The sequence below is a fragment of the Equus asinus genome, chromosome X (genome assembly GCF_041296235.1).
Source record: "Equus asinus isolate D_3611 breed Donkey chromosome X, EquAss-T2T_v2, whole genome shotgun sequence".
NCBI classification, from domain to species: Eukaryota; Metazoa; Chordata; class Mammalia; order Perissodactyla; family Equidae; genus Equus; species Equus asinus.
In genome coordinates this window covers 82,172,516-82,191,028 of record NC_091820.1, presented here as the reverse complement: position 1 = coordinate 82,191,028, position 18,513 = coordinate 82,172,516, and positions in this window count along the sequence as shown.

Genomic DNA, 18,513 nt, shown 5'->3' with positions numbered 1-18,513 from the left:
AATCAATAATCCTTCTACGGCAAGAGGTCGGGGGAGAGAATTTCATTGGAGCCAAAGTGAGCACTCTAGCCTGGGAGGGCAGCCTTCACAAAGGAACCAAGCCCTCTGGAAAAGGGTGATTTTCAGCACACTTGTAGAGCCCTTCCCAACAAAGAGACCTACCCCAAGCATGACAGGGCTCCATTCCTTCGAGGCTTCCAAGACATCTCTTGGGACGCATTAGCATGTGGCCAGTGGGCCCCCGTGACGCCAGAGCTATAGAAAGTGAGACTGATCTTCCAAGAACGCTAGGGGCCTAGGAAAGGAGGCATCGACTCTTCTCTTCAATGTCCTCAAGAGATCCTTCTTGACTTTGGATTATGCTTAAGGCAGAAGGACACTGTAGGTCTGATAAGGCCCAAGTGCGGCCTCGTGTTTCCAGTCAAGTTTCAAGCTTGAATCAGCATGGCCTCCCCATAGACTTGAATAGATGACAATGTTCTCCTCTCAGTGCTTGTCCCTCTATTCTGGCTTCTTGCCAAGGATTCCTTTCTTATCCCTGGCATCAGAGTCTGTTTGATCTCTTCCAGTTTCTGTGCCCGCTTTCTGTTTGTCAAAGCTGTTTCTGGGTATGTCTCCCTTTAATAGCCCAGCCTAGGCCAATCCTCAGACTGTAACCATGCGGCCATCTTGGGGGACATGTTCACCGTGATGTCATAAAGAACCTCAGAAGGCTAAGTTGTCCTGACAACCTCCAAGCACACAGAGTTTCAGAGCCATCTCAGACCAGTCTGACTCCTCCCCCTTTCCAGGTAGGATAGTTTTCCTTTTTCTGGATTTCTTGTCGGTTTCTAACTTTCTCCTCGAACTTGGAAAGGCCTGCTCCATTCTCTCTAGACACTGGTCTCTTTCCTGTAAGATTACCCTGGGTGTTATCTCTTATGTCGTGGGTAGATGGCCAAGTGGGTGGACCTTCCCCAGAGAAAGTCCTGGACTCCCTCCCAAGTTGAAGTTGCCCGGGCAATCCTCTGATGCGCAATGATCGTGTCATCTCCTAGCACTCTGCCAATTCCGCCTTGGCAGGTCCCATGTTTTCCTTCCTTCTTCCTTTGGGGAAGTGTACCAGATGCCTTCCTAGATTGGAATATTCTCACGGTGCTTTTTCTGGTGCGTATTGATAAGGGACCCTCACAATTGCTACTTCTTTAGGACCTCTGTCCGCACGGTACCATGAAATCTCTATTCCCTAACAGTGCTAATGTGATCTGCACCCGTGCTGTGAAAGAGTGAGGCCCGGGCCACCCAAGCGGAACGTGGGCACTTGCCCGCTCCACCACAGGGCCGGCCCTGACTTGTACTTTTGGACCAACCTGTGGCCTGAACTTGGGAAGATGTGGGCCTGTTTGGATTATTCGTGAAGCTGATTAGTAGGAACATCATGGACGGTAACGTTTTCCGTTGGTTCCTGGGCTTAGCACGGATCAGGTTCTCTTGGTAGGATTCCTCTTCATGTATTTGGAATGGTCTACCTTTCTGTAGCATCAGTAAGCCTTTTGAGGTGATTTTCCATCCTTGGAAGTTCACCTTCTCTAATCTCTTTCAGCCCCCAAAGCTGTATGCCGTCATTCTGGACCCCTTTTTGGATTTTTGCTTTTAGGTGGATTTATTGCCATAACCCTGCATTCGAACATCCTATGTCTTTCAGATTTACATCCTCATCGATTTAGACTTCCGTGTAGGTTCCATCCTCTTCACCAGCGTAAGCCGAATCACAGGCCCTCACCACACACTTGTGCCTCATCATCTCTTCCACCCTCCCCCACCGCCCCGCTTTGCCTCTGGGCACCCCCGATCAAATGTCCAGTGCCGCCTGTTGGTCAGTGCTTGCTTTTTCTTCTCCTTGTAAGTGAGACCCTACGGTATTTGACTTTGTCCCTGGGGCTTGTTTCCCTACCCCTAAAACCCTCCCAGCCATTCTGGTGGTCACAAATGGCTGGATTGCATCCTTTGTTCCCGCTGAGTGGTATGCCATTGTGTGGCTATAGCCCATGTTCCTTCTCCATTCGTCCCTTGCTGGGCACCAGGGCGGCTTCCAAGTCTTGGAGAGCGGGAGTAAGGCTGTGCTGAACTCAGCGGTGCACATGTCTTTAGACGGTAGTGTTTCCGAGTTCTTTGGCTAAACGCGCCCCAGAGGAATAGCTGGATCATATGGGACATGGATTCTTAAATTTCGGAGGCAGTTCCACACCGCTTGGCCTAGTGGCTGCACCGGTTTCCACTGCCACCAGCAGTGCAGGAGGCTTCCCTTCTCTCCGCCTCCTCTCTGACGCTTGTTGTTTCCTGTCTGCCTCCTTATAGCCATTCTGTCCACGGTGAGCTGCTATGTCCTTGCGGTTTGGATTTGCCTTGGCCTCAGGCTTAATGAGGGTGAACAAGTTTTCATGCACCTGTTGGCCCTCTTCAGATCTTCTTAGGAGAAATCTCTGTGTCCATCTTTGGCCCAGGTTTTCATTGGCTTGTTCTTTTTCTTGTGGAGACGTGTGAGTTGATTGTATCTTTGGGCTTTTCACCCCTTGTCCAATGTGTGCTTTGCAAACATCCACTCCCAGTTGTTGTGCTGTCTTTGCATTGAGTCGATGGTTTCCTTGACTGGGCAGAAGCGTCTGCATGTGAGGTGGTCCCGTTTGTTTCTTGTCTCCTTTGCTGCCCTTGCCCAGTCAGACAGGCTTCTTCCCAATAGGCGGCTCAGACAGATGGCAAAGAGCACTCTGCCTAGGTCTTCTCCTACAAGTTTCACGGTTTCAAGTGTGCCATTAAGGGCTTTAATCCATTCCAGGTGGTGCGTGTGCCAGGTGGAACATCATGGTCTACTCTCGTTGTGTTCCATGTGGCTGTGCAGGCTTCCCAGCACCGTTTATCGGAGAGACTCTCCTTTGTCCACTGTTTCCTCTTGGCTCCCTGGTCGCAAATGGGCTGTCCATGTATGTTTGAGTTGGGCTCTGGGCTCTCGATTCTGTTGCATGGGTCTGTGTGCCTGTTTTTGGGCCCGGACTGGGCCGTTTCGGTACCCAGCGCTTCGTCCTCTATGTTGAAATCAGAAAGTGTGATACGTCCTGCTTTGTTCGTTTTCCTGAGGATTCCTTGGCCTATTCAGGGTCTCTTGTTGCTCTCCGGAAACTTTAGGATTCTCTCTACTATCTCTCTGGCAAATATGGCTGCAACTTTGACTGGGATTGCATGGAATCCAGAGATTCCTTTCTCCGCTATGGACGTTTCAAGTGTGTTAATTCTTCCATTCCTAGGTCCCGGAATATCCTTCTTTTTCCTTGTGTCGTCTTGAATTTCTTTCCCCAAACGTTTGCTAGTTTTCGGTTGACATAGCTTTCACCTGTTTTGCTAAGGCTCTTCATAGACATCTTCTTCTTCGTACTGGCAAGCTGTGTTTTTTGTTCGTTTGTGTTTAGCTTCCGTTTTTCTATTCTTTGCAACTTGTAATTGGTTCTGTTTTGGCAGAAGTGCATCGCTGTGCTCACATCTGCTGGCAACGCTCCTGTATTTGCTGTGGAAGTCTGGCCCTATCTAACGTCCCTTCCCATCTGCCTCTACACCCCCTCGGACGCCTGCCCCAGAATGACTGAAGCAGTGGTGAGGAGGCTCACCCCCAGGATACCACCCGGCCCACCCCGGGCCACCGACCCAGAAGCTGCGGACCTCACCGCTGCACCACCGGCCGGCCCCTTTCATGTTCCATTGGCAACCTGCAGTTGAGTGCAATGGGGCTTGAATATGCTGCTTGAGCCCAGCTCTGGCACTGTGTAGATGAGGCCAGGTGGTTTGTCGGGGCCACTGTGACGTCAGAGGATTGGTCATAATTGTGTGTCTGCTGTCCCGGCAAGCTTCATGGACACAGGGCTTCAGAGCCCGCTTGGAGCAGTCTCATAACTCACCCTTCCCAGTGAGCCCAGGTTTGACCTTCGCTGCCATGTTTTGGCTTGTGAATTTCTCTGACTTTCAAACGTTCCAGCAGAGCCTGTCTAAAGACTGACATCTTTCATTGTGGATTATTCAGGTGTGATATCTGTTCGCCTTGCATTTTCTGGGACCTTTTTTTCTTTTCCACAGTATCCTCGTCATGGTCTTTCTCAGCTATCTCCCTTAGATGTGCTTATCAGTCCGTTCTCCTTCAGTCCAAGGGATTAATTTTGTATTTCTTGAATCACCGTATGTTCTCTAGGCCGAGGTGTGAGTGCTTTCGTGATTCTTGGTTGCTGTCTTTGAATTTGCAGCGGTCACTTGTAGGACTCTTTGCTATCCTAGCCTAGGTCAAACGAAGCACTGAGAAGCCGTGGTCATCTGGGTTGGTTTGACATCCTGAGATCAGAAACTCCAAATTCGAGGTGGTCCTGGCAACCCCCTTCATGGACATCATGTTTTTCCGAGACAAATTAGACAAATCTGATGAATTCCTCGCTCCAGGAAAGATATTTTTCTTTCTCTTTTGTGGATTTGGGAAGTTTCGAACTTGACCCCTGACCCTTGGACGTTGCCCTAGATTCCGTCTAGATGCGGGCTTACTTTATTTCTATAGGCTGTGCCATTTGTTTGACCTACATCCTCAGCCCTGGCATGTTTATTTTTCTGGAAACAGAATTGTAATGTTCTAATTTTCAGCCAGCTTCCTTCCATATGGCGTCAAAGCACATAATCAATAATCCTTCTACGGCAAGAGGTCGGGGGAGGGAATTTCATTGGAGCCAAAGTGAGCACTCTAGCCTGGGAGGGCAGCCTTCACAAAGGAACCAAGCCCTCTGGAAAAGGGTGATTTTCAGCACACTTGTAGAGCCCTTCCCAACAAAGAGACCTACCCCAAGCATGACAGGGCTCCATTCCTTCGAGGCTTCCAAGACATCTCTTGGGACGCATTAGCATGTGGCCAGTGGGCCCCCGTGACGCCAGAGCTATAGAAAGTGAGACTGATCTTCCAAGAACGCTAGGGGCCTAGGAAAGGAGGCATCGACTCTTCTCTTCAATGTCCTCAAGAGATCCTTCTTGACTTTGGATTATGCTTAAGGCAGAAGGACACTGTAGGTCTGATAAGGCCCAAGTGCGGCCTCGTGTTTCCAGTCAAGTTTCAAGCTTGAATCAGCATGGCCTCCCCATAGACTTGAATAGATGACAATGTTCTCCTCTCAGTGCTTGTCCCTCTATTCTGGCTTCTTGCCAAGGATTCCTTTCTTATCCCTGGCATCAGAGTCTGTTTGATCTCTTCCAGTTTCTGTGCCCGCTTTCTGTTTGTCAAAGCTGTTTCTGGGTATGTCTCCCTTTAATAGCCCAGCCTAGGCCAATCCTCAGACTGTAACCATGCGGCCATCTTGGGGGACATGTTCACCGTGATGTCATAAAGAACCTCAGAAGGCTAAGTTGTCCTGACAACCTCCAAGCACACAGAGTTTCAGAGCCATCTCAGACCAGTCTGACTCCTCCCCCTTTCCAGGTAGGATAGTTTTCCTTTTTCTGGATTTCTTGTCGGTTTCTAACTTTCTCCTCGAACTTGGAAAGGCCTGCTCCATTCTCTCTAGACACTGGTCTCTTTCCTGTAAGATTACCCTGGGTGTTATCTCTTATGTCGTGGGTAGATGGCCAAGTGGGTGGACCTTCCCCAGAGAAAGTCCTGGACTCCCTCCCAAGTTGAAGTTGCCCGGGCAATCCTCTGATGCGCAATGATCGTGTCATCTCCTAGCACTCTGCCAATTCCGCCTTGGCAGGTCCCATGTTTTCCTTCCTTCTTCCTTTGGGGAAGTGTACCAGATGCCTTCCTAGATTGGAATATTCTCACGGTGCTTTTTCTGGTGCGTATTGATAAGGGACCCTCACAATTGCTACTTCTTTAGGACCTCTGTCCGCACGGTACCATGAAATCTCTATTCCCTAACAGTGCTAATGTGATCTGCACCCGTGCTGTGAAAGAGTGAGGCCCGGGCCACCCAAGCGGAACGTGGGCACTTGCCCGCTCCACCACAGGGCCGGCCCTGACTTGTACTTTTGGACCAACCTGTGGCCTGAACTTGGGAAGATGTGGGCCTGTTTGGATTATTCGTGAAGCTGATTAGTAGGAACATCATGGACGGTAACGTTTTCCGTTGGTTCCTGGGCTTAGCACGGATCAGGTTCTCTTGGTAGGATTCCTCTTCATGTATTTGGAATGGTCTACCTTTCTGTAGCATCAGTAAGCCTTTTGAGGTGATTTTCCATCCTTGGAAGTTCACCTTCTCTAATCTCTTTCAGCCCCCAAAGCTGTATGCCGTCATTCTGGACCCCTTTTTGGATTTTTGCTTTTAGGTGGATTTATTGCCATAACCCTGCATTCGAACATCCTATGTCTTTCAGATTTACATCCTCATCGATTTAGACTTCCGTGTAGGTTCCATCCTCTTCACCAGCGTAAGCCGAATCACAGGCCCTCACCACACACTTGTGCCTCATCATCTCTTCCACCCTCCCCCACCGCCCCGCTTTGCCTCTGGGCACCCCCGATCAAATGTCCAGTGCCGCCTGTTGGTCAGTGCTTGCTTTTTCTTCTCCTTGTAAGTGAGATCCTACGGTATTTGACTTTGTCCCTGGGGCTTGTTTCCCTACCCCTAAAACCCTCCCAGCCATTCTGGTGGTCACAAATGGCTGGATTGCATCCTTTGTTCCCGCTGAGTGGTATGCCATTGTGTGGCTATAGCCCATGTTCCTTCTCCATTCGTCCCTTGCTGGGCACCAGGGCGGCTTCCAAGTCTTGGAGAGCGGGAGTAAGGCTGTGCTGAACTCAGCGGTGCACATGTCTTTAGACGGTAGTGTTTCCGAGTTCTTTGGCTAAACGCGCCCCAGAGGAATAGCTGGATCATATGGGACATGGATTCTTAAATTTCGGAGGCAGTTCCACACCGCTTGGCCTAGTGGCTGCACCGGTTTCCACTGCCACCAGCAGTGCAGGAGGCTTCCCTTCTCTCCGCCTCCTCTCTGACGCTTGTTGTTTCCTGTCTGCCTCCTTATAGCCATTCTGTCCACGGTGAGCTGCTATGTCCTTGCGGTTTGGATTTGCCTTGGCCTCAGGCTTAATGAGGGTGAACAAGTTTTCATGCACCTGTTGGCCCTCTTTAGATCTTCTTGGGAGAAATCTCTGTGTCCATCTTTGGCCCAGGTTTTCATTGGCTTGTTCTTTTTCTTGTGGAGACGTGTGAGTTGATTGTATCTTTGGGCTTTTCACCCCTTGTCTAATGTGTTCTTTGCAAACATCCACTCCCAGTTGTTGTGCTGTCTTTGCATTGAGTCGATGGTTTCCTTGACTGGGCAGAAGCGTCTGCATGTGAGGTGGTCCCGTTTGTTTCTTGTCTCCTTTGCTGCCCTTGCCCAGTCAGACAGGCTTCTTCCCAATAGGCGGCTCAGACAGATGGCAAAGAGCACTCTGCCTAGGTCTTCTCCTACAAGTTTCACGGTTTCAAGTGTGCCATTAAGGGCTTTAATCCATTCCAGGTGGTGCGTGTGCCAGGTGGAACATCATGGTCTACTCTCGTTGTGTTCCATGTGGCTGTGCAGGCTTCCCAGCACCGTTTAAGGGAGAGACTCTCCTTTGTCCACTCTCTCCTCTTGGCTCCCTGGTCGCAAATGGGCTGTCCATGTATGTTTGAGTTGGGCTCTGGGCTCTCGATTCTGTTGCATGGGTCTGTGTGCCTGTTTTTGGGCCCGGACTGGGCCGTTTCGGTACCCAGCGCTTCGTCCTCTATGTTGAAATCAGAAAGTGTGATACGTCCTGCTTTGTTCGTTTTCCTGAGGATTCCTTGGCCTATTCAGGGTCTCTTGTTGCTCTCCGGAAACTTTAGGATTCTCTCTTCTATCTCTCTGGCAAATATGGCTGCAACTTTGACTGGGATTGCATGGAATCCAGAGATTCCTTTCTCCGCTATGGACGTTTCAAGTGTGTTAATTCTTCCATTCCTAGGTCCCGGAATATCCTTCTTTTTCCTTGTGTCGTCTTGAATTTCTTTCCCCAAACGTTTGCTAGTTTTCGGTTGACATAGCTTTCACCTGTTTTGCTAAGGCTCTTCATAGACATCTTCTTCTTCGTACTGGCAAGCTGTGTTTTTTGTTCGTTTGTGTTTAGCTTCCGTTTTTCTATTCTTTGCAACTTGTAATTGGTTCTGTTTTGGCAGAAGTGCATCGCTGTGCTCACATCTGCTGGCAACGCTCCTGTATTTGCTGTGGAAGTCTGGCCCTATCTAACGTCCCTTCCCATCTGCCTCTACACCCCCTCGGACGCCTGCCCCAGAATGACTGAAGCAGTGGTGAGGAGGCTCACCCCCAGGATACCACCCGGCCCACCCCGGGCCACCGACCCAGAAGCTGCGGACCTCACCGCTGCACCACCGGCCGGCCCCTTTCATGTTCCATTGGCAACCTGCAGTTGAGTGCAATGGGGCTTGAATATGCTGCTTGAGCCCAGCTCTGGCACTGTGTAGATGAGGCCAGGTGGTTTGTCGGGGCCACTGTGACGTCAGAGGATTGGTCATAATTGTGTGTCTGCTGTCCCGGCAAGCTTCATGGACACAGGGCTTCAGAGCCCGCTTGGAGCAGTCTCATAACTCACCCTTCCCAGTGAGCCCAGGTTTGACCTTCGCTGCCGTGTTTTGGCTTGTGAATTTCTCTGACTTTCAAACGTTCCAGCAGAGCCTGTCTAAAGACTGACATCTTTCATTGTGGATTATTCAGGTGTGATATCTGTTCGCCTTGCATTTTCTGGGACCTTTTTTTCTTTTCCACAGTATCCTCGTCATGGTCTTTCTCAGCTATCTCCCTTAGATGTGCTTATCAGTCCGTTCTCCTTCAGTCCAAGGGATTAATTTTGTATTTCTTGAATCACCGTATGTTCTCTAGGCCGAGGTGTGAGTGCTTTCGTGATTCTTGGTTGCTGTCTTTGAATTTGCAGCGGTCACTTGTAGGACTCTTTGCTATCCTAGCCTAGGTCAAACGAAGCACTGAGAACCCGTGGTCATCTGGGTTGGTTTGACATCCTGAGATCAGAAACTCCAAATTCGAGGTGGTCCTGGCAACCCCCTTCATGGACATCATGTTTTTCCGAGACAAATTAGACAAATCTGATGAATTCCTCGCTCCAGGAAAGATATTTTTCTTTCTCTTTTGTCGATTTGGGAAGTTTCGAACTTGACCCCTGACCCTTGGACGTTGCCCTAGATTCCGTCTAGATGCGGGCTTACTTTATTTCTATAGGCTGTGCCATTTGTTTGACCTACATCCTCAGCCCTGGCATGTTTTTTTTCTGGAAACAGAATTGTAATGTTCTAATTTTCAGCCAGCTTCCTTCCATATGGCGTCAAAGCACATAATCAATAATCCTTCTATGGCAAGAGGTCGGGGGAGGGAATTTCATTGGAGCCAAAGTGAGCACTCTAGCCTGGGAGGGCAGCCTTCACAAAGGAACCAAGCCCTCTGGAAAAGGGTGATTTTCAGCACACTTGTAGAGCCCTTCCCAACAAAGAGACCTACCCCAAGCATGACAGGGCTCCATTCCTTCGAGGCTTCCAAGACATCTCTTGGGACGCATTAGCATGTGGCCAGTGGGCCCCCGTGACGCCAGAGCTATAGAAAGTGAGACTGATCTTCCAAGAACGCTAGGGGCCTAGGAAAGGAGGCATCGACTCTTCTCTTCAATGTCCTCAAGAGATCCTTCTTGACTTTGGATTATGCTTAAGGCAGAAGGACACTGTAGGTCTGATAAGGCCCAAGTGCGGCCTCGTGTTTCCAGTCAAGTTTCAAGCTTGAATCCGCATGGCCTCCCCATAGACTTGAATAGATGACAATGTTCTCCTCTCAGTGCTTGTCCCTCTATTCTGGCTTCTTGCCAAGGATTCCTTTCTTATCCCTGGCATCAGAGTCTGTTTGATCTCTTCCAGTTTCTGTGCCCGCTTTCTGTTTGTCAAAGCTGTTTCTGGGTATGTCTCCCTTTAATAGCCCAGCCTAGGCCAATCCTCAGACTGTAACCATGCGGCCATCTTGGGGGACATGTTCACCGTGATGTCATAAAGAACCTCAGAAGGCTAAGTTGTCCTGACAACCTCCAAGCACACAGAGTTTCAGAGCCATCTCAGACCAGTCTGACTCCTCCCCCTTTCCAGGTAGGATAGTTTTCCTTTTTCTGGATTTCTTGTCGGTTTCTAACTTTCTCCTCAAACTTGGAAAGGCCTGCTCCATTCTCTCTAGACACTGGTCTCTTTCCTGTAAGATTACCCTGGGTGTTATCTCTTATGTCGTGGGTAGATGGCCAAGTGGGTAGACCTTCCCCAGAGAAAGTCCTGGACTCCCTCCCAAGTTGAAGTTGCCCGGGCAATCCTCTGATGCGCAATGATCGTGTCATCTCCTAGCACTCTGCCAATTCCCCCTTGGCAGGTCCCATGTTTTCCTTCCTTCTTCCTTTGGGGAAGTGTACCAGATGCCTTCCTAGATTGGAATATTCTCACGGTGCTTTTTCTGGTGCGTATTGATAAGGGACCCTCACAATTGCTACTTCTTTAGGACCTCTGTCCGCACCGTACCATGAAATCTCTATTCCCTAACAGTGCTAATGTGATCTGCACCCGTGCTGTGAAAGAGTGAGGCCCGGGCCACCCAAGCGGAACGTGGGCACTTGCCCGCTCCACCACAGGCCCGGCCCTGACTTGTACTTTTGGACCAACCTGTGGCCTGAACTTGGGAAGATGTGGGCCTGTTTGGATTATTCGTGAAGCTGATTAGTAGGAACATCATGGACGGTAACGTTTTCCGTTGGTTCCTGGGCTTAGCACGGATCAGGTTCTCTTGGTAGGATTCCTCTTCATGTATTTGGAATGGTCTACCTTTCTGTAGCATCAGTAAGCCTTTTGAGGTGATTTTCCATCCTTGGAAGTTCACCTTCTCTAATCTCTTTCAGCCCCCAAAGCTGTATGCCGTCATTCTGGACCCCTTTTTGGATTTTTGCTTTTAGGTGGATTTATTGCCATAACCCTGCATTCGAACATCCTATGTCTTTCAGATTTACATCCTCATCGATTTAGACTTCCGTGTAGGTTCCATCCTCTTCACCAGCGTAAGCCGAATCACAGGCCCTCACCACACACTTGTGCCTCATCATCTCTTCCACCCTCCCCCACCGCCCCGCTTTGCCTCTGGGCACCCCCGATCAAATGTCCAGTGCCGCCTGTTGGTCAGTGCTTGCTTTTTCTTCTCCTTGTAAGTGAGATCCTACGGTATTTGACTTTGTCCCTGGGGCTTGTTTCCCTACCCCTAAAACCCTCCCAGCCATTCTGGTGGTCACAAATGGCTGGATTGCATCCTTTGTTCCCGCTGAGTGGTATGCCATTGTGTGGCTATAGCCCATGTTCCTTCTCCATTCGTCCCTAGCTGGGCACCAGGGCGGCTTCCAAGTCTTGGAGAGCGGGAGTAAGGCTGTGCTGAACTCAGCGGTGCACATGTCTTTAGGCGGTAGTGTTTCCGAGTTCTTTGGCTAAACGCGCCCCAGAGGAATAGCTGGATCATATGGGACATGGATTCTTAAATTTCGGAGGCAGTTCCACACCGCTTGGCCTAGTGGCTGCACCGGTTTCCACTGCCACCAGCAGTGCAGGAGGCTTCCCTTCTCTCCGCCTCCACTCTGACGCTTGTTGTTTCCTGTCTGCCTCCTTATAGCCATTCTGTCCACGGTGAGCTGCTATGTCCTTCCGGTTTGGATTTGCCTTGGCCTCAGGCTTAATGAGGGTGAACAAGTTTTCATGCACCTGTTGGCCCTCTTTAGATCTTCTTGGGAGAAATCTCTGTGTCCATCTTTGGCCCAGGTTTTCATTGGCTTGTTCTTTTTCTTGTGGAGACGTGTGAGTTGATTGTATCTTTGGGCTTTTCACCCCTTGTCCGATGTGTGCTTTGCAAACATCCACTCCCAGTTGTTGTGCTGTCTTTGCATTGAGTCGATGGTTTCCTTGACTGGGCAGAAGCGTCTGCATGTGAGGTGGTCCCGTTTGTTTCTTGTCTCCTTTGCTGCCCTTGCCCAGTCAGACAGGCTTCTTCCCAATAGGCGGCTCAGACAGATGGCAAAGAGCACTCTGCCTAGGTCTTCTCCTACAAGTTTCACGGTTTCAAGTGTGCCATTCAGGGCTTTAATCCATTCCAGGTGGTGCGTGTGCCAGGTGGAACATCATGGTCTACTCTCGTTGTGTTCCATGTGGCTGTGCAGGCTTCCCAGCACCGTTTATCGGAGAGACTCTCCTTTGTCCACTGTCTCCTCTTGGCTCCCTGGTCGCAAATGGGCTGTCCATGTATGTTTGAGTTGGGCTCTGGGCTCTCGATTCTGTTGCATGGGTCTGTGTGCCTGTTTCTGGGCCCGGACTGGGCCGTTTCGGTACCCAGCGCTTCGTCCTCTATGTTGAAATCAGAAAGTGTGATACGTCCTGCTTTGTTCGTTTTCCTGAGGATTCCTTGGCCTATTCAGGGTCTCTTGTTGCTCTCCGGAAACTTTAGGATTCTCTCTTCTATCTCTCTGGCAAATATGGCTGCAACTTTGACTGGGATTGCATGGAATCCAGAGATTCCTTTCTCCGCTATGGACGTTTCAAGTGTGTTAATTCTTCCATTCCTAGGTCCCGGAATATCCTTCTTTTTCCTTGTGTCGTCTTGAATTTCTTTCCCCAAACGTTTGCTAGTTTTCGGTTGACATAGCTTTCACCTGTTTTGCTAAGGCTCTTCATAGACATCTTCTTCTTCGTACTGGCAAGCTGTGTTTTTTGTTCGTTTGTGTTTAGCTTCCGTTTTTCTATTCTTTGCAACTTGTAATTGGTTCTGTTTTGGCAGAAGTGCATCGCTGTGCTCACATCTGCTGGCAACGCTCCTGTATTTGCTGTGGAAGTCTGGCCCTATCTAACGTCCCTTCCCATCTGCCTCTACACCCCCTCGGACGCCTGCCCCAGAATGACTGAAGCAGTGGTGAGGAGGCTCACCCCCAGGATACCACCCGGCCCACCCCGGGCCACCGACCCAGAAGCTGCGGACCTCACCGCTGCACCACCGGCCGGCCCCTTTCATGTTCCATTGGCAACCTGCAGTTGAGTGCAATGGGGCTTGAATATGCTGCTTGAGCCCAGCTCTGGCACTGTGTAGATGAGGCCAGGTGGTTTGTCGGGGCCACTGTGACGTCAGAGGATTGGTCATAATTGTGTGTCTGCTGTCCCGGCAAGCTTCATGGACACAGGGCTTCAGAGCCCGCTTGGAGCAGTCTCATAACTCACCCTTCCCAGTGAGCCCAGGTTTGACCTTCGCTGCCGTGTTTTGGCTTGTGAATTTCTCTGACTTTCAAACGTTCCAGCAGAGCCTGTCTAAAGACTGACATCTTTCATTGTGGATTATTCAGGTGTGATATCTGTTCGCCTTGCATTTTCTGGGACCTTTTTTTCTTTTCCACAGTATCCTCGTCATGGTCTTTCTCAGCTATCTCCCTTAGATGTGCTTATCAGTCCGTTCTCCTTCAGTCCAGGGGATTAATTTTGTATTTCTTGAATGACCGTATGTTCTCTAGGCCGAGGTGTGAGTGCTTTCGTGATTCTTGGTTGCTGTCTTTGAATTTGCAGCGGTCACTTGTAGGACTCTTTGCTATCCTAGCCTAGGTCAAACGAAGCACTGAGAAGCCGTGGTCATCTGGGTTGGTTTGACATCCTGAGATCAGAAACTCCAAATTCGAGGTGGTCCTGGCAACCCCCTTCATGGACATCATGTTTTTCCGAGACAAATTAGACAAATCTGATGAATTCCTCGCTCCAGGAAAGATATTTTTCTTTCTCTTTTGTGGATTTGGGAAGTTTCGAACTTGACCCCTGACCCTTGGACGTTGCCCTAGATTCCGTCTAGATGCGGGCTTACTTTATTTCTATAGGCTGTGCCATTTGTTTGACCTACATCCTCAGCCCTGGCATGTTTATTTTTCTGGAAACAGAATTGTAATGTTCTAATTTTCAGCCAGCTTCCTTCCATATGGCGTCAAAGCACATAATCAATAATCCTTCTATGGCAAGAGGTCGGGGGAGGGAATTTCATTGGAGCCAAAGTGAGCACTCTAGCCTGGGAGGGCAGCCTTCACAAAGGAACCAAGCCCTCTGGAAAAGGGTGATTTTCAGCACACTTGTAGAGCCCTTCCCAACAAAGAGACCTACCCCAAGCATGACAGGGCTCCATTCCTTCGAGGCTTCCAAGACATCTCTTGGGACGCATTAGCATGTGGCCAGTGGGCCCCCGTGACGCCAGAGCTATAGAAAGTGAGACTGATCTTCCAAGAACGCTAGGGGCCTAGGAAAGGAGGCATCGACTCTTCTCTTCAATGTCCTCAAGAGATCCTTCTTGACTTTGGATTATGCTTAAGGCAGAAGGACACTGTAGGTCTGATAAGGCCCAAGTGCGGCCTCGTGTTTCCAGTCAAGTTTCAAGCTTGAATCAGCATGGCCTCCCCATAGACTTGAATAGATGACAATGTTCTCCTCTCAGTGCTTGTCCCTCTATTCTGGCTTCTTGCCAAGGATTCCTTTCTTATCCCTGGCATCAGAGTCTGTTTGATCTCTTCCAGTTTCTGTGCCCGCTTTCTGTTTGTCAAAGCTGTTTCTGGGTATGTCTCCCTTTAATAGCCCAGCCTAGGCCAATCCTCAGACTGTAACCATGCGGCCATCTTGGGGGACATGTTCACCGTGATGTCATAAAGAACCTCAGAAGGCTAAGTTGTCCTGACAACCTCCAAGCACACAGAGTTTCAGAGCCATCTCAGACCAGTCTGACTCCTCCCCCTTTCCAGGTAGGATAGTTTTCCTTTTTCTGGATTTCTTGTCGGTTTCTAACTTTCTCCTCGAACTTGGAAAGGCCTGCTCCATTCTCTCTAGACACTGGTCTCTTTCCTGTAAGATTACCCTGGGTGTTATCTCTTATGTCGTGGGTAGATGGCCAAGTGGGTGGACCTTCCCCAGAGAAAGTCCTGGACTCCCTCCCAAGTTGAAGTTGCCCGGGCAATCCTCTGATGCGCAATGATCGTGTCATCTCCTAGCACTCTGCCAATTCCCCCTTGGCAGGTCCCATGTTTTCCTTCCTTCTTCCTTTGGGGAAGTGTACCAGATGCCTTCCTAGATTGGAATATTCTCACGGTGCTTTTTCTGGTGCGTATTGATAAGGGACCCTCACAATTGCTACTTCTTTAGGACCTCTGTCCGCACCGTACCATGAAATCTCTATTCCCTAACAGTGCTAATGTGATCTGCACCCGTGCTGTGAAAGAGTGAGGCCCGGGCCACCCAAGCGGAACGTGGGCACTTGCCCGCTCCACCACAGGCCCGGCCCTGACTTGTACTTTTGGACCAACCTGTGGCCTGAACTTGGGAAGATGTGGGCCTGTTTGGATTATTCGTGAAGCTGATTAGTAGGAACATCATGGACGGTAACGTTTTCCGTTGGTTCCTGGGCTTAGCACGGATCAGGTTCTCTTGGTAGGATTCCTCTTCATGTATTTGGAATGGTCTACCTTTCTGTAGCATCAGTAAGCCTTTTGAGGTGATTTTCCATCCTTGGAAGTTCACCTTCTCTAATCTCTTTCAGCCCCCAAAGCTGTATGCCGTCATTCTGGACCCCTTTTTGGATTTTTGCTTTTAGGTGGATTTATTGCCATAACCCTGCATTCGAACATCCTATGTCTTTCAGATTTACATCCTCATCGATTTAGACTTCCGTGTAGGTTCCATCCTCTTCACCAGCGTAAGCCGAATCACAGGCCCTCACCACACACTTGTGCCTCATCATCTCTTCCACCCTCCCCCACCGCCCCGCTTTGCCTCTGGGCACCCCCGATCAAATGTCCAGTGCCGCCTGTTGGTCAGTGCTTGCTTTTTCTTCTCCTTGTAAGTGAGACCCTACGGTATTTGACTTTGTCCCTGGGGCTTGTTTCCCTACCCCTAAAACCCTCCCAGCCATTCTGGTGGTCACAAATGGCTGGATTGCATCCTTTGTTCCCGCTGAGTGGTATGCCATTGTGTGGCTATAGCCCATGTTCCTTCTCCATTCGTCCCTTGCTGGGCACCAGGGCGGCTTCCAAGTCTTGGAGAGCGGGAGTAAGGCTGTGCTGAACTCAGCGGTGCACATGTCTTTAGACGGTAGTGTTTCCGAGTTCTTTGGCTAAACGCGCCCCAGAGGAATAGCTGGATCATATGGGACATGGATTCTTAAATTTCGGAGGCAGTTCCACACCGCTTGGCCTAGTGGCTGCACCGGTTTCCACTGCCACCAGCAGTGCAGGAGGCTTCCCTTCTCTCCGCCTCCTCTCTGACGCTTGTTGTTTCCTGTCTGCCTCCTTATAGCCATTCTGTCCACGGTGAGCTGCTATGTCCTTCCGGTTTGGATTTGCCTTGGCCTCAGGCTTAATGAGGGTGAACAAGTTTTCATGCACCTGTTGGCCCTCTTTAGATCTTCTTGGGAGAAATCTCTGTGTCCATCTTTGGCCCAGGTTTTCATTGGCTTGTTCTTTTTCTTGTGGAGACGTGTGAGTTGATTGTATCTTTGGGCTTTTCACCCCTTGTCCGATGTGTGCTTTGCAAACATCCACTCCCAGTTGTTGTGCTGTCTTTGCATTGAGTCGATGGTTTCCTTGACTGGGCAGAAGCGTCTGCATGTGAGGTGGTCCCGTTTGCTTCTTGTCTCCTTTGCTGCCCTTGCCCAGTCAGACAGGCTTCTTCCAAATAGGCGGCTCAGACAGATGGCAAAGAGCACTCTGCCTAGGTCTTCTCCTACAAGTTTCACGGTTTCAAGTGTGCCATTCAGGGCTTTAATCCATTCCAGGTGGTGCGTGTGCCAGGTGGAACATCATGGTCTACTCTCGTTGTGTTCCATGTGGCTGTGCAGGCTTCCCAGCACCGTTTATCGGAGAGACTCTCCTTTGTCCACTGTCTCCTCTTGGCTCCCTGGTCGCAAATGGGCTGTCCATGTATGTTTGAGTTGGGCTCTGGGCTCTCGATTCTGTTGCATGGGTCTGTGTGCCTGTTTTTGGGCCCGGACTGGGCCGTTTCGGTACCCAGCGCTTCGTCCTCTAGGTTGAAATCAGAAAGTGTGATACGTCCTGCTTTGTTCATTTTCCTGAGGATTCCTTGGCCTATTCAGGGTCTCTTGTTGCTCGCCGGAAACTTTAGGATTCTCTCTTCTATCTCTCTGGCAAATATGGCTGCAACTTTGACTGGGATTGCATGGAATCCAGAGATTCCTTTCTCCGCTATGGACGTTTCAAGTGTGTTAATTCTTCCATTCCTAGGTCCCGGAATATCCTTCTTTTTCCTTGTGTCGTCTTGAATTTCTTTCCCCAAACGTTTGCTAGTTTTCGGTTGACATAGCTTTCACCTGTTTTGCTAAGGCTCTTCATAGACATCTTCTTCTTCGTACTGGCAAGCTGTGTTTTTTGTTCGTTTGTGTTTAGCTTCCGTTTTTCTATTCTTTGCAACTTGTAATTGGTTCTGTTTTGGCAGAAGTGCATCGCTGTGCTCACATCTGCTGGCAACGCTCCTGTATTTGCTGTGGAAGTCTGGCCCTATCTAACGTCCCTTCCCATCTGCCTCTACACCCCCTCGGACGCCTGCCCCAGAATGACTGAAGCAGTGGTGAGGAGGCTCACCCCCAGGATTCCACCCGGCCCACCCCGGGCCACCGACCCAGAAGCTGCGGACCTCACCGCTGCACCACCGGCCGGCCCCTTTCATGTTCCATTGGCAACCTGCAGTTGAGTGCAATGGGGCTTGAATATGCTGCTTGAGCCCAGCTCTGGCACTGTGTAGATGAGGCCAGGTGGTTTGTCGGGGCCACTGTGACGTCAGAGGATTGGTCATAATTGTGTGTCTGCTGTCCCGGCAAGCTTCATGGACACAGGGCTTCAGAGCCCGCTTGGAGCAGTCTCATAACTCACCCTTCCCAGTGAGCCCAGGTTTGACCTTCGCTGCCGTGTTTTGGCTTGTGAATTTCTCTGACTTTCAAACGTTCCAGCAGAGCCTGTCTAAAGACTGACATCTTTCATTGTGGATTATTCAGGTGTGATATCTGTTCGCCTTGCATTTTCTGGGACCTTTTTTTCTTTTCCACAGTATCCTCGTCATGGTCTTTCTCAGCTATCTCCCTTAGATGTGCTTATCAGTCCGTTCTCCTTCAGTCCAAGGGATTAATTTTGTATTTCTTGAATGACCGTATGTTCTCTAGGCCGAGGTGTGAGTGCTTTCGTGATTCTTGGTTGCTGTCTTTGAATTTGCAGCGGTCACTTGTAGGACTCTTTGCTATCCTAGCCTAGGTCAAACGAAGCACTGAGAAGCCGTGGTCATCTGGGTTGGTTTGACATCCTGAGATCAGAAACTCCAAATTCGAGGTGGTCCTGGCAACCCCCTTCATGGACATCATGTTTTTCCGAGACAAATTAGACAAATCTGATGAATTCCTCGCTCCAGGAAAGATATTTTT